Consider the following 14216-nt stretch of genomic DNA (forward strand, 5'->3'; position numbering starts at 1 on the left):
GAGTACCTATCCTTCCTGAATTATTCCAAAAAATTGAAGATAAAGGAATGCTTCCAAACTCGTTTTACGAGACCAGCTTTAGTCTGATACTAAAACCAGACAAAGACACTATCACAAAAGGAAATTGCAGGCTAATATTCTTAATAAATATAGATGTAAAAATCCTCACCAAAATATTAGCAAACCAAATTAACAATACATTAAAAGGATTATATGCCATGATCAAATGGGATTTATCCAAGGATGTAAAGATGGTTCAAGATCCACAAATCAATCAATGTGATACACTACATTAACAAAACAAAGGATGAAAATCACATGATCAACTCAATAAATGCAGAAAAAACTTTGACAAAATTCCACATCCATTTGTGATAAAAACTCAACAAAGTGGGAACAGAAGGAATGTACCTCAACAAAATAATACCCATATATGACAGACCCCACCTAACATCATACTCGGTGATAAAAAGGTGAAAGCTTTTTCTTTAAGATCAGGAACAAGACAAGAATGCCCACTCTCTCTACTTTTATTGAACATAGTATTGGAAGTCCTCCTCATAGCTATTAGATGAGAAAAAGAAATAAAGTGCATCCAAATTAAAAAGAAAGAAAGGAAACATTACTATTTGTACATGACATGATACTAGATATAAAAAACCCTAAAGACTCCACCAAAAACCTATTAGAACGAATAAGTGAATTCAGTAAGGTGATAGGATACAAAATTAACATATAGAAATCAGTTGCATTTCTCTACACTAATAATGAGTTATCAGAAAGAGAATAAGAAAACAATCCCCAGGGCACCTGGGTGGTGCAGTCAGCTAAGCATCCGAGTCTTGGTTTTGGCTCAGGTTGTGTGCTCAGGGTTGTGAGATAGAGCCCTGCATGGGGCTCTGTGCTCAGCGCTGAGTCTGCTTGGGATTCTCCCCCCCCTTCCCTCTGTCCCTCCCACTTGTGTGTGCACGCACGCTCTCTCTCAAATAAATAAATCTTAAAAGAAAAAGGAAAAGAAAACAATCCCATTTACAACTGCATCAAAAAGAATAAAATACCTAGGAATGAATTTAACTGAGAAGTTGAAAGACCTGAACTCTGAAAAGTATGAGACCCTGATAAAAGAAATTGAAGATGACTAATAAATGGAAAGACAGACCATGTTCATGGACTGAAAAATTAAATATTATATATAAAATGTCCATGCTACCCAAATAAATTTATAAATTCAATGCAATCTTCCATCAAAACCAATGGCCTTTTTTACAGAACTAAAACAAAGAATCCTAAAACTTTTATGGAACCACAAAAGAACCTGAATATCCAAAGCAATCTTAGAAAAAACAAAATTGGAGTTATCACACTCAAAATAAATTCAAAATGGATTAGACTCAAATGCAAGTCCTGAAACCATACAACTCCTAGAAGAAAACACAAGCAGTAAGTTCTTTGACATTGGTCTTAGCAATATATTTTTGGACCACTCTCCTCAAGCAAGGTCAACAAAAATTAAAATAAGCAAGTGGAATTACATCAAACTAAAAGCTTTAGCACAGTAAAGGAAACCATCAACAAAACAGAAATGAGACCTACTGAATGTGAGAAGATATTTGTAAATCATATATCTGAAAAAAGGTTAATATGCAAAACATATAAAGAACTTACACAACTTAATATAAAAAAAAAAAAACCTACCAGATTAAAAAATGGGAAGGGGACTTGAGTACACATTTTTCCAAAGAAGATATACTGATGGCCAAGAGACACATGAAAAGATGCTCAACATCACTAATCATCAGGGAAATGCAAATCAAACCACAATGAGATATCACCTCACATCTGTCAGACTGGCAATCATCAAAAAGGCAAGAAATAACAATTGTTGGCAAGGATGTAGAGAAAAAGGAACTCTTGTACAGTGTTGGTGAGAATGTAAATTGGTGCAGCCATTATGAAAAACAGCAGGGAGATTCCTCAAAAAATTAAAAATAGAATTACCATATGATCCAGCAATTTCAACTTCTGGGTATTTATTCAAAGAAAACAAAAAAACCAAAGAGATATACGCACGCTTATGTTTACTGCAGCATTATTTCCAGTAGCCAAGATATATGGAAGCATCTTAAGTACACATCAATACATGAATGGATAAAGAATATGTAATTTATATACTATTACTCAGCCATAAAAAATGAAATTTTGCCATTTGCAACATGATATTATTCAACATGATATTGCAACATGATATTGCAACAATATATATTCCAGACTCTGATTCATCTAGGTTTGGTCACTTCCTCAGTAAGAAGGAAAGCTGAGGTCTCACTGGCACATGTCCAGTGAGGGAGAAATAATTGCTCAAAAGATTAGGAAGTTCTTTCCTTCCTTGAAATTTTGCATGGTTGGTTGCTAGTTTGCTAAAAACAAGAAATTAACAAAAGTCCATGGTAACCTAAATAAATTGTTCCTATTCTGAAAGATTCTTGAATCTTTTATTCTTTCCAAAACCACAGATATCAATTTTCTCATTTGGGATAATAAGATAATATTGCACTCATTACTTTATTGTAACAGGAAATAAAGCAGCACATTTAAAGTTACAAACACAAGTCATCGATAAATAGCAAGCATTGAGTCGTCTTTCTGTAAAACAGTAAATGGTCAGAAAGATAGACGAGAAGGACATCATGAAGATTCTAATATAGCATACTCATCATATCATTCTGCTATCTGTTCACTATCACTTTATTTTCTGCTGGAGGGAAAATGATGAGAACCTAGTGTGTTATGGACAACAGAAAAGAAACACATCATTGCGTTTACCTCCTCCACACCCTGCCATTGTCTTAAGAATAGAAGGGACAGTAAGTTTCCAGTGGGGAACAAAATAACGTGTGTCACCATTCTTACAAAAGCAGAGTAATAGAATGAAATAGCAAGAACATAATCTATAAAGATCTGGGTGTTATATAGAATTAAAAATTTGAGCCCAAAGAGATAAAATACCTGACTTGTCTTGTCACTGGGTGAATTAGTGATGGAATATGAAAGAGAACCAGGTTTCTGGATGTTTAGATTAATGTTCTTAACATCATTCCACACTCCCTATAAATATTAAGAATAAAAATGCATATGCATACTCAAACACATAAATATGTAATGTATAATTGTGCATTGACACTATATATTAATATACGGTTGATTGATGAAATACATATGTGTATATGTTAATTTGTAAAATAATACACATATGATGGAACCTGATAGGTGTGGAATATGAAAGAAATCCAGTGGAAAAAGTTTAGAAACACGAACTTTTTTTTTTTCTCAGCTTTATCAATACTGACTTGAGATTGCTTTGGAAAAGAATTAGTCATCATTTTTCCATCTTGTAGATCAACCTCTAGCTTTTGCAGCTTGGGCAGGATGGAACCAAAGGTCCAAGGTCTCCAGAACATATTCTTTTTCTTAATCCACCATTCTGTCCACCACTCTATGAAGTTTACTCTTTTTTTCTTTTGCTTCACTACAAGTCAGAAATCTTAAGAAGCTTTTTTCTGACATTCTTTTTCTACCAACAGGATTTGATCTCCTCCTTTGCCCTCCAAAATACACCATATAGATTTGCATCTAAGTGCCCATTACACTATAGTGCCCTCATTCATTGTGTTAGGATAGGCTTCTCTTGGAATACTGGTATTAAAAACACACGTATTTTATGTCTACCTCATGGGAAGTGAGCTATGAACGTGGTGAGTCTTCAGGGCAGCTCCTTCCACATGATCACTCAGGGATTCAGACACCTTGGACCTATGGCCATTCTCTCTTACACATGGCTTTCATGATAAAAGAATGTTGGAGATTTGCACAGGAACTTTTATATGCTTTAGTATGAGAGGGTCAAACAAAATTTTCTTTCACAAATTATTAGGTAAAACTAGACACACAACCCTATCTAAATACAAGGGAAGACAGTATTGTACAGAAGCCCATGGCTATTCGTTGCCACATTGATTTTTACTTCTGTCATCTCTCCACTAGTTACAAGAGAGCAGGAACTATATCCAGCATGTCCTTGACTCTCACAAATGTCACCCAAGGTCTCTGCCCTTTAAGACCAGTAGAATATTGGACCCAGTCTCGAGGGGCCGGAGAATCACACTCTGGCTGCAGGCGCTGCACGTGGGAGACCATGCCCTGGGGCAGCAGCTGCACCCAGACCCCAAGCCAGTCCATCCCCACCCTCGCCGGAGGGTCCTTGGCCACTGCAGCATGCAGCTGCTGCGGGGGGACTACAGTACCCCCCTCCCCCGCGGGGGGACGCTCCTCAGCACCAGGCCGGGAGATACGAGGATCATCTACTACACGAAGTTCCTGAAGGAGCGTCAGAACTCGCCTGTGACCAAAACACCTCTGCGGGACCTGCCCACCATTCCCAGGGTCACCAGCCCTCCCAGTGATGAACCCCCCTCCCCCCCCAGAAACCAGCCAGAACCACCTGTGCAACAGCCCAGAAGATAAGCCAGCAGGTGGTGAAGAATCACACTTGGCGATAGATATTTAAAGGACCAGCCAACAGAATGGAACAATACCTCTGGGCCGCTCTGGCCCTTCTTGGGAGAAAAGTCACACCAGCCAGGCCTTGTGCAAGTTATAACCCTGGGCATGCAGTGAGCGTGGGGTCAGCCATCCCGGTCGTCTGCTCCCTCACTCAGGACCCCTGATGCCCCTTCCTCTTCGTGAACACCAGCAGATACCTCCATGTGCCTCCATTCAAGCGGGAGCTGCCACCCTAAGGGGAGTGACTCTCACCCGCACACCTTGCAGCCCAGGGCCAGGAATTGGACGCCCAGGAGCCCTTCTGAGTGATTGTCGGGCTCTCCCAGTCCCATCCTCTGGGGGCGCACCCACTCCTTCTTTAGCTTGGGGTGCTGGGAAAACTCTCCTCCCGTCCTTCCCCAAGAGAGAGAAAAAAAAGCCACCTTTGCTCTAGGGCTAGGAGTTGGCCCCTGTCTGAACTCTTGAAAAAACAAAAACAAAAGCACACAACTGTATCTATAGATATATAGATATATCTAGGCTGGAAGTCGGAGCAAATTCGCCTACAGTTGTGAGCACCCCCTGTGCTTGTGACATCATACACTGCATTATAGCAAGGAAATAGTGAATGCCATTTAATCTAAGGAGTTATTTAAATGTTTAAATGTTCAATGTTTAATTAGCAGAGTTTAAATTGGAGATGTTCTCTGTGGTGGCATAAGGTCTTACAAAAAATGTTCATGTTACGGCTATGGGGGTGCAGATCCAGGGCTGAACTAAAACTATGTCTAGGTTCACATACCTGCATAGCCTATGTAACTTTTAATGTAAGTACTGTGGTATTATGTCTCTGTCAATTTTATGTAACTACAGCTTTGCCATTTAGTGGTATAATTATCCTGAGAATTTTTGTACGCGGTAGGTTATATCTAATTTTGTATTCTTCTTTAAATGTGCTATATCTTTAAGAACAGGAAAACCTTAATGTTATAGTAACACGATTGTTTTAGCCACTGATAAGGGAATTCCCCATCTGATAACGGTGAACATATTATCGTATATACCAACCCATCCTTTAATTCAGTAGTTCTCAAACTGTGCTTTTTTTTCGACCAGCAGCATTAGCAACACCGGAGAACTTGCTGGAAAGGAAAATTCTTAGATGCGTCCCAGAGCCACCAAATTAGAAACTCTTCGGTGGGGTGCAGCAATCTGTTATACTAAGATCCTTAAAGAGCTCTTAGAGGGGAGCAAAAGCTGTTTCTCCAGCACCCTGCACCTGCATTTCAACAATGCAGGGGGAGCCTGCCCTTCTGTGTCAGTCTCTTCTGCATGCGCCCCCCAACCCCCCACCCCCCGCCCTGTCCCTTGTCTTTCTGGAACTTACCAATTCATTGACAGCAACACCAAAACCTCACCCAGTGTGGATCTAATACAGCAGTGAGGCTTCTGTAGTAGTTGCCTGTCTGAGTTCCAGAACCTCATCGTTTTAGTAACAAGTCTTTTTGTTTTCTATAATTTGTTCCAGTATAGTTAACTTCAGGAAACTTTTTTTTTTTTTTAACTAGAAAGAGGAAAATAGATATTCCTAGGGAACAATTCCTAAAAACAAAAACATGGCTTGTCTGTTATTTATATTTTAGTATTCCATTTATTAAGTACTTACTAAACATCCCATATGCATCTAGCACAAGGGTATGTGTCAAGAGTAAAAGAATGTTTTCGGGGTGCCTGGGTGGCTCAGTGGTTAAGTGTCTGCCTTTGGCTCAGGGGGTCATGATCCCGGGGTCCTGGGATGGAGCCCCTCCATCAGGCTCCCTGCTCAGTGGGAAGCCTACTTCTCCCTCTCCCCCTCCCCCTGCTTGTGCTCTCTCTCTCTCTGTCTGTCAAATAAATAAATATAATCTTAAAAAAAGAGTAATAGAACATTTTCAATATACATTTAATATTTTTTATCTTACTCTTATGATGGACATCAAGGTTATACAATGCTGCCAATCTTACACAATTCTTACTAAGATAGTTCCAAGACTGTGTAATAATGTGGATTCTTTTATAAAATTCACCCAGCGTGATACTATTACTTTGACAAATTTGAATGAGTTTCAAAAATTGGCAACATTTTCATATTTATTATCAAATCATTAATTTCTAGAATTATTTTAATAATACATTATTATATTCAATTATCTCTTAGATTAAGCGTATCCTTATTTATTTATATCTTCTTATTGGCCATCAGTATTGCTACAGTTGTTCTTTATATAATAATTTTGACATAATTGAAGATACTATTTGAACAACCATACTTATTATCACATCATTTATGCTAATCTGTTTTACAAATATTTTCTCCATTAGCTTAAAAATGTTTGCCAGAGTCTTGTAAAGCCACTAAATCTGGACATATATATTTAAAATGAGATTATTCTGCAGGTGGGCTTTGCTAGTTATTGTCAAGTCAAGTAATCATGACTCATTTACTTTAAAAATTGAAACAAAACAGTTTATAATTCATTATTTCACAAAGGTATGCCTATTTCATGACAACTACACCTTTATTATTGGCATAATAGAAAAAAAAGGTTCTTGCAGTGAAAAATGAGAAGAAATTAAGCTGGCAGTTTAGAATGGGGGATGACACTTAAAGTGAGCTCCGTGATTCATGTAGAATAATCTATCCTTCTAACATATTCAGCAGCTAATTATAATGCTCCTCTAAATCAATCTGTTTTATAACCATATTTTTTAAAAGACTACTCTTCAAAAGCTAAATATAGCTCTAGACTCTTCAAAATTAGAGTGTTTCCAGGAAAATGGTGACTTTAAAGAAGTGTTCTAGATGTCAAATTTGGACTGTTTAAGCAGAGAAGTGATAGTGCTTAGTGAGTCAAGAATTTATTTTACGATAAATTATATTTAGGGTTCTGAGCAAAATCTTAACTACTTTTTTGAAGTTTGAAGACCTCATTGCTTTTTACTTGAGTGTTTGTTTACTGGTTAAACTAATAGTCATACACTTAACCATGGTCCATTTCTGTGGTGAGGTGACAAATATTTCTCTTAAAAATACTTTTCACCTGTATGATTTAGATCTGCACTCTGAGCTTCTGCAAAAAGCAATTTCCCTTATTGGCCCTTTACCTGTGAGGGTAAAAGAAAGTAGAATAACTAGGATAAAGTATCTGCAACATATTGGCCTGCATTGTCTTTAAACCCTCCACTCTTCTCTGATGTTGATGCTGTATAGTAATAAATATGGAAATTATAATCCTAGTATAATGTATCCTCAAACATAAATTATTACCCTACTTACATCCTATCCTGGTCCTTAAATATCACTTCCATGTTGGAAATAAATTAGCTGTCCATTTTCTTTAAATTGGCAATGAGAAAGGGAAGAGAACCCAAAGAAAATTTTATATGTATTCAAGAACCCACCCAATTAACATAACAACATTCCACTAACCATTATAAATTGAGAATACTAAATCATGGCCCTGAAATACCTCTAAACTCCAACTCTATGTTTGGGTGTGCAGGATACAGCATCATTCACTATTCTGTGTTAAACCATGCATTCAGTTGTTTCCATTTATATTGCATCAAAGCAGTTGAAATCCAATTGAAAAGTTTCTTTAGACAGCCATTGTGTGGGAACATGATGTCAATATTAATAAAGGCTGAATTTCCCCTTGGCTCACTTCTTACAGATAAGCTTTTCAATAATACACTGCTTGCACCAAAGGTCTGATGGGACTGGGAATAGTAAAAAACACTAATAAAAGAATGTTGAATGTTTTTATATTAAATTTCCCCACAGGCAAACTGAAAAGCCTACTTAGAGAACGCCAATCAACATGGCACTTATTAAATGTAACAAGAGTCCTGTTACAACAGATCTTTAAAGCCCTAAAAATGAATAAGGAAATAGAGACAAAAGACAGTTGCAAATTCATTTTTAAATGCAAACCCTGGACATCTCACTTGATATGCACGAAATTGACCCTGGCTTATTTGATCTTCAAAAACTGTCCATTTATGGGAGCTCACAACTTTTAAAATTCTTTTACCTAAAGAAAGTAGTGGACCCTTTTGCCTAAAATAAATTCTAGGTATATGTTTGACTAAGCTGTCCGACAGAAATAAAAGACTTATACAGAAAGGGTCACATTCCGCTTATTTTTTAGAACATAATAAAATAAATAACACACCAGGACAGTGACTAAAATAATTACTGGATAAATAGGAGTTAAAGAGGTATTTTTTTCTTTAATTAATTAATATGAACCTAGCAAGATATAGTGCAATGTAGAACAAAAATAAAGACTTGGGGTTCTTGGGACGCCTGGGTGGCTCAGTCGGTTGAGCATCTGCCTTCGGCTCAGGTCGTGATCCCAGGGTCCTGGGATTGAGTCCCGCATCGGGCTCCCTGCTCCGCGGGGAGCCTGCTTCTCCCTCTGCCTCTGTCTCTCTCTCTCTCTGTCTCTCATGAATAAATAAATAAAATCTTAAAAAAAAAAAAAAAAGACTTGGGGTTCTTAAATACTGGTTCAACAGAACAACATGGGGTTTGTCCTCAATCCACAGACTTACCAACCATCACTTTTATCTGAAGTTAAGCAATATCAAGGTGGCGACAAATATATTAAATCTGCCTATCTTTGAGAACTTGAACCCCAAGCAGGGACTAACTTGGGTTCGACAATAAAAAAATGCAATTGCTAACACTAGTTATTTCTCAAGGAAAACAGGAGGTAGTCATTGAGACTTCAGGATAAAACGTAATGGCATAGGAGCAGTTCTTTTTATTATGGATTTTGTAAAACTGTTAAATACCATGTAGTTTTTCTTTCTTTGGAAAACACAGAACTTCTCACAAAGGAACTTCCCACAAAGTCAAATTAAATTTCCCAATGTCTAGGTGAATAAGATTTTTTTTTTAACTTTTTAAGTGGGCGTTATCATAAGAAATTCCAAAAGGCGGGCCACCTGGGTGGCTCAGTCAGTTAAGCGTCTGCCTTCGGCTCAGGTCATGATCTCAGGGTCCTGGGATCAAGTCCCGCATCTGGCTCCTTGCTCAGCGGGGAGCCTGCTTCTCCCTCTGCCTGCAGCTTCCCCTGCTTGTACTCTTGCTCACTCTCTTGGGCGCGCGTGCACTCTCTCTCTCTCTTTCTCTAGCAAATAAAAATAAATAAAATCTTAAAAAAAAAAAAAGAAATTCCAAAAGGACATAAATGATATAAACTTCCTACAGTTTTTCAATTGAGCAAGATATTGATTATATACTATGTATTTGACAAACTATATACAAACTGTATTTGTATACATATATGTATAGAAAACACATTCCTTTTAAAGGAAATTTAATAAATCTTTTAAAAGAACTTAAGTTACTTAGCTTTCTCTATAAAATTAGCTAAAATTTTAGTTAAAACTTACAGAAGATGATAAAATCTTCTAATTTCAGTTTGTAGATTAAGAGGCAAAGCTACTTGCCTTTACTGCATGTCTGAGTAACTTGTCAGCATGACTTTCATTGAATTTTATACTATAATTGAAGTTTGTCAGAATGCAAAAACTAGTCAGGACACACAGTATTTTTATTTAGGGTGTTACGTATTTCCTTATTCTCATAGCCCATTTAAATCTTCATTGTGGAAAAGATTTCAAAAGAGAGGACCCAACTTTTGGGTACTTTTATAGCCATGGTAAATTCTAGATTTTTTCTTGATACTTTAATCAGAATATAACTTATCATTTTGAAATATAGTGAGGTTATTTTTTGACAAATATCTTACACTCACCCGTCTTTTACTTATTGGCACTGTTTTATGTTAGTTCACAGAGTTTTGAATCTTTATGCTGATTACTAATAAGAAGAATCTGTTGTGAAATAAAGCTTTATCTGGTCTTTTATTTGCATTTATAAGATTTATTTTTTGCTATGGATTGTGGAATTTATTACAACTAAGGTATAGTTCTGTTAATTGTTTAAGATCTTATAAGAAGAGGTTCATATCTGAACCCTCTTTGTATCTTAGCTGGTACCTATCATGGCACCCTACACATTGTAGGTGCTTAATTAAAATGTAATATAGTAATAGTAATAATAATAATATGTAATAGTAATAATAATAATATGATTTTCTCCTAAGGAGCATGCTGATAGATAGTTTATAAGTATCATGAACTGAATTTGTATACCACTTAAACTTTTAAATCATTTACATAATATTACAACCTTAATGCTCCAGTTTTAACTCTTCCATGTTTGTTACAATTATAATAAGTTAAGTCTGGTTCAATAAGCCTTTATTTAATTATGCAAAAATAAAATTTCACTCAACTACATATAAACACATTTTATTCTTTTTCATCAAAAACAATGGTGATGGGGCACCTGGGTGGCTCAGTTGGTTGAGCGTCTGACTCTTGATTTCAGCTCAGGTCTAGATCTCATGGTTGTGAGCTCGAGCCCTGCATTGGGCTCCAAGCTGGGCAAGGAGCCTACTTAAAATAAATAAATAAATAAAATTTTTTAAAAATTAAAAATTAAAACAATGGTGAAAAGTGGCACACCACTGATACTCCTTTTTCTTCTGTGGAATTTTTTTATGACATTTATATCCTGGTGATTGATTTTATAATGTAGATAGTTCGGCTGTTTCAAGTGAAGTGGGAAAGGGGCATTTAAAGGCAACTGAAACTAGAAATCAAGTGAACACAACTAAAAAAAAAAGTTTCTCTAGTTTTCTTTCCTTTTAATCTAAAATGAAACGGCACAAAGGCATATGTTTCCTGTATATGCTGAGAGGGAATTCAGTCTAATCATTTACATAAGTTCTTAGAGCACCTGCCATATTGGTTTGTTAAAGAGTTCTTACATTTGATTTCATCAGTGAACCTATACTAGAATTCCAGAAGATCATACAGTGTATGCAAAGTAGCTTTGTAAACTGTAAATGTGTGTAATATTGCTTCTCTAGAGTAAACTGAGACCTGACTTCGTTCCTCATTCATACAGTTTTCATTATTTAGACACCACTATCATTTTGTCTACGAAAAAGGTGTCTCAGGGGGCGCCTGGGTGGCTCAGTCGTTAAGCGTCTGCCTTCGGCTCAGGTCATGATCCCAGGGTCCTGGGATTGAGCCCCACATCGGGCTCTCTGCTTGGCGGGAAGCCTGCTTCTCCCTCTCCCACTCCCCCTGCTTGTGTTCCCTCTCTCGCTGTGTCTCTCTCTGTCAAATAAATAAATAAAATCTTTAAAAAAAAAAAAAAGAAAGAAAAAGGTGTCTCAGTTAGCCTCTCAAGCGGCCATATATCTGTATATGTCTTTAAACTTATATTGAGCCTTTCTATTTTCTCTAAATTTTCATTTCCTCCTAATTATGAATGATGAAACAGAATATTTAAGGTAAACAGCAACTTATATCTATTATACTTCTTTATACTGGTTTACCATTGCTTAGTTGTGTTATGCCTCAGTTGCCATGGATTCCAACAACTGATATTTTGGAAATTGAAGTCTAAACCTGAATTTGTACAGCTACAATATTGTTTTGTGACCCTTGTATATAACACAACTTCCACTCTGGTTATATACATTTATATTTTACAAGTCCTTCCATTTGTAACTTCTAGTGCAGTGTCACAATCACATTGAGATTATGTGTCAAAGTGTGAATGAACACTAATTTTTAAGAGTATTAAAAATAAAATAAAGAAACATGACACTACTGTTGATGTTTAAAATATGCTATTGTTTTATTTAAACTCCAGTACACAGTCATAAATGTATGAAGACAAAAATTCTATGTAAACCGTAAATATGAGATAAAGATATTTAAAAACTTAAGCATTTCAGTGAATTGTGTGTGTTTGTTTCATGTAGTTCTTCATAAATAAGAAATAGTATTTAAAAATGAATATCACCATATGTCAAAGTAATCTATAAATAATCAAATAGCAATCAGACAATTTGAAGTCAAATTATTCTAAAGTGCTTCTAAGGTTCACCCACTCATCTCTCTGACATTTCTTGTCCTGTTACTAAGTCTGACAAAAAGTAAAGATCCCTGGAATGGTAAGAAAAATATTTCTCTCTCCCTTTCTTTCTTTCTGCCTTTCTTTCTTTCTTTGACTTTATACTTATGAGCCTCAGGTTCTTCTGTCTGTAATTTGAGAATAGTTGTCCATCTTATCCAGTCATCACAGAAAATCAGATGATTAAAAGCTAAGTAACAACTATAAAAAGACAAATATAATACAATATTAAAATACATGGAAGGAGAAATTTTATATTAATATAAAACTAGTTATCAGTGAAAACATAACTGGCTAAGCTAGAAAACAATGATCAGTGCATTTATCTTGCCCTACAATGAGGTTTAATTTAGATATTTTGCAGATATGCTCAAAGCCTCATTTGTATAGTAACATGGTCTAGTGATTAGGACAGTGATTGGAAGTGAAAAATGCAAGTCCATTTTCAATACTGGTACTCACTGTTTACACTCCGTGGGGGAATTTTTGAAGCTCTATATCCATATCTTTCTAGGTGCAAAATGGCTGTCACCAAATTAAAGGATGTCTGAGAATGAATAATGTTTGCTCTTACCTCTGTGGAGAGAAACACCATAGAAATATAGCTAAACATTTAAAACATCACCAATAATACAGTATTCAAGTTGAAAGTTTCACAAAGCAAAGGGACAAGGTTGACATGCATTTCAGCTTTTCCTCTTTCCTTGAATTTTTGATTTATGTAACTCAAAGGTTAATCTTGGTGAAGCACAGGGAAAAGATAGTTATCCAAGTGACATTTTTAGACATTCTACAGGTATGATATATTAAAGGGTGCTTTTAGGAGTCCAAGGAATATTGGGAAATACCACACGTAGACAGTTTAACATTGCTGACCTCTTTTCATAGGTATAAAATGATCAACTTGGAAAACCGTTATTACAGTCAGAACTTGACTGAAAGAGACGATAAGAAGACAATAATTTTCAATTTAGTTCTTCAAACCCAAAATTATTGGGCACCCATCCTATAACTGATGACCATTTTCCAAATTATAAATAAGTACACAGGGATGGAAAGAATCCAGTGAGGTGAGGGGGAAAAGAAGTTGATTAAGATGTCTTCAAGGAGCCTAAAGTCTTGTGAGGCAGACATATTTAAACATGTAAATAGTGCAAGGCAGAATAAAGTAATTGCCATTTAGAGGTTCAAAGTGTTTTGAGAGCCCATAGGAAGAAGTAATTAATTCTGACTTGTACTGTGGGGAAAGCTCCATGGAAAAGAGCTTTTGAAAAGGGCCTTGAAAGAGATGTAGTAATTTGGTGGGTAGAGAAAGAGAGGACATTCCATGCTGAGTCAGGAACATCAGCAAAGAGGCACAAAGTTCCTTCCAGACCTGTAATAGCCAGGCAGAAAATCTGTAGCTTCTATATTTTAATTGGCAATTTCTGTAATAATAAAGCAGAAATAGGAAAACTGATTTTTGTATGTTCTTCTTTTTTTTTTTTTTTTTTGTATATCCTTATATATTCTTACCCAACAACTTATCTAGGATTTTAGGGGTTCTGGAAAAATTCTTGAGAATGCTTACTGCATAATAGTTTCCCTTGTATTTGAATGCTTGCATGTTTCAAATTTAAATAATATTTAC

At 36.1% G+C, this 14216-nt stretch overlaps 1 pseudogene; it reads left to right on the forward strand.

Moving 5' to 3' along the window:
* The first annotated feature begins 4192 nt into the window (after positions 1-4192).
* LOC118526409 (eukaryotic translation initiation factor 4E-binding protein 1 pseudogene) lies at positions 4193-4569 on the forward strand (annotated as a pseudogene).
* Positions 4570-14216: the final 9647 nt, after the last annotated feature.

This window comes from Halichoerus grypus, chromosome 4 (assembly GCF_964656455.1).
Source record: "Halichoerus grypus chromosome 4, mHalGry1.hap1.1, whole genome shotgun sequence".
In the NCBI taxonomy this organism is placed as follows: Eukaryota; Metazoa; Chordata; class Mammalia; order Carnivora; family Phocidae; genus Halichoerus; species Halichoerus grypus.